Raw genomic sequence first — 2631 nt, 5'->3', positions numbered from 1 at the left:
AGCATCTCTATTTTGAAAGCTTCAAGTATTTTATAAAGTATAGTCAGGATTTCTTGAATGCCTACTATGTGCCAATTAATTAACATCTGTTAATTAATTATAGGCTTAAACCTATGAGGGAAGTCTCCTAATTCAAGGAGGAGAAATAGATACCCAGAGAGTAGTGAGTGCTTCCCACAGCCCATAGCTGGGATGTGTTGGAGCTGGCCAGAGACCTAATTCAGGTCCTTGAAAACATACTCCCTTCCTGCTCTGCCCTCCTTGCTTTCTCTCCCCCACCCCCACAGTCATCTCCTCCTCCTCTTCCTCCTTTTCCTCTTACTAGTGTTTTCCCTTCTTCCCTTCCCTTCCCTTCCCTTCCCTTCCCTTCCCTTCCCTTCCCTTCCCTTCCCTTCCCTTCCTTTCCCTTCCCTTCCCTCCCTCTCTCCTTCCCTCCCTCCCTCCTTTCCTCCTTCCCTCCTTCCCTCCCTCCCTCCCTCCCTCCTTTCCTTCCTTTCTTCTCTCCCTCCCTCCCTCCCTCCCTCCTTCCTTCCTTCCTTCCTTCCTTCCTTCCTTCCTTCCTTCCTTCCTTCCTCCCTCCCTTCTTCCCTTGCTATCCCTCCCTCTTCCCTTATTCCCGCCCTTCCATATACAGAAGGAACTGTACAATGAATCCCTTATTTACCCACCATTTAGGTTCAACAATTAATTAAAAAATTTTCTTTCCCTGGCTTCACTGTTTTGAGATCCACTTCATTTTGTGAGAGAGGGTTAGATATATCACTTGCACTGGTATTTTGAGCCCTATCTGTGAGGTGTTCATTTTTTATTCAGAAAAGCTGGAAAGATAGTGGTATGATATAACAAGTGTCTGCTCCTACACTTCTATGCAAAGTTATTGCAAGATCTTGTGATTGGGTTATGCTCCAGGGTGGATCTGGAATGACTCCCGAAGACCCATGTGTTAAAAGCTTGGTCTTCAGCTTTACGCTTTTGGAAGGTGGTGGAAAGTTTGTGGGATGGGGACAAGAGGGAAATCTTCAAGTATACCATTCAGGGGATAGTGGGACTCCACCCTTTCCTCTTTCTTTTTCAATTCCTGGCCTTAAGGTGAGCAGTTTCCCTCAGTTACAAACTCCATACCAGGATGTGCTGTCTGGCCACAGGCCAAAACCAAAGGTTTATCTTGTCATTCAAGATACATTTTTTCTCTTTCTAAGTTAATTATCTCAGATCTTTGTTACAGTAATGGAATGATAACTAATACACATTGCTCTGACAGCTACTAGCTCCCTCCTACACCATGGGTTTTTTCTGCCCGATCCACTTGAGGAAGGAGGTCACTAGTGGGTCTGAAGAGATAAGTTTTCCAGCAGACCATTCTCTAGACTTGAGTCAGTTAATGGTCCCCAGAGTATATGAGTTCTTTTATAGAATTCTGTGGATCTGGATCTCTCTCTCTCTTTCTCTCTCTCTCTCTCTCTCTCTCTCTCTCTCTCTCTCTCTCTCTCTCTCTCTCTCTCTCTCTCTCTCCCCTCTTTCTTCCCATCCCCTCTCTCTCTCTCCTCCAAGTACTGGGCTTGAAATAAGGGTATGGGCACACTGTCTCTTAGCTTTTTTGCTAAAGGCCAGTGTTCTACCACCACAGTGCCACTTCCAGTTTTCTGGTGGTTAATTGGAGATAAGAGTCTCATGGACTTTCCTACCTGGGCTGGCTTTGAACAGCGATCCTCACATCTCAGCCTCCTGAGTAGCTAGGATTATAGGTGTGAGCCACCAGCACCTGGCTATGGTTTAGCTTTGAACCAAGATCCTAGGATTTCAGCCTCCTCTGTAGCTAGGATTATAGGTGTGAGCCATTATCTCCCAGCTGATACCTGCCTTCCTGATGTGGGGCCAAGTGCTCTGCTACCTAGCAAAATGGTTTCTAAAGTAGTTGGGTGGGTGGAGCAGATCATCCTCAACAGATGGTTACTGGTGCCCCAAAGTTACCATCACCTCTAGCTGCCTGTGAGTCATCTGGTAGGATCGTTGTAGGAGAATATGATGGAGTGGCTAGAAAAAGAATATCTCCATTCCATGCAATACTAAAAGCCCTTCTCACTTCTACCAATTCACATCCCTCATCATCCTTTTTGAAAACAGGCCTATTAGTAACTTCTATGGAGCTAATACCACAAGAAAGCTAAATAATTTGTCCAAGAATTTAAGACACAACCACATCTCTGCTTAGCTTGTCATTATTTTCTCCTTCCTCAGTGCTTGTCAGAATTAACAGAGCTTGACTTAGCGTTGTCCTCCTTCTAAATGTTCTCTACAAAGGACATTGCCTACAACTGATCCCACCCCTTTCCCTCACTTGAATTTTCTTGTCTTTTCAAGTTATTTTGACTAATAGTTGTTTGTGAAAATTTTTTTTGTCTGCCTCTGGTGCTTATCACAGGTTGTGTTCTCACACTGACTGTATAGAAAGAGGAGGAAGAGTAAATCTACCCCATATAGACCTTGGCACAGACCCTGTGTCTGCTCTGTATTGTGAATGGGGAGACATGGGGAACATTTTTTTTTTGTCATTCCAGTTCTTGAATGGGTGGTTTTAGGGACAGTAAATGAAGAGATGATCTGTTTTTGTGGTGTTTAGGATAGAACCCA

At 44.5% G+C, this 2631-nt stretch overlaps 1 non-coding gene across 1 annotated transcript; it reads left to right on the top strand.

The window, feature by feature from the left end:
* Positions 1 to 2400: 2400 nt before the first annotated feature.
* On the top strand, positions 2401 to 2532 carry LOC138803552 (small nucleolar RNA SNORA51). Its single transcript, XR_011364965.1, has one exon. It is a non-coding gene; the product is annotated as a small nucleolar RNA SNORA51 (small nucleolar RNA).
* Positions 2533 to 2631: the final 99 nt, after the last annotated feature.

This window comes from Dipodomys merriami, unplaced genomic scaffold (assembly GCF_024711535.1).
Source record: "Dipodomys merriami isolate MVZ:Mamm:240054 unplaced genomic scaffold, mDipMer1.0.p SCAF_34, whole genome shotgun sequence".
In the NCBI taxonomy this organism is placed as follows: Eukaryota; Metazoa; Chordata; class Mammalia; order Rodentia; family Heteromyidae; genus Dipodomys; species Dipodomys merriami.
This window is presented reverse-complemented; position numbering and strand designations above follow the sequence as displayed.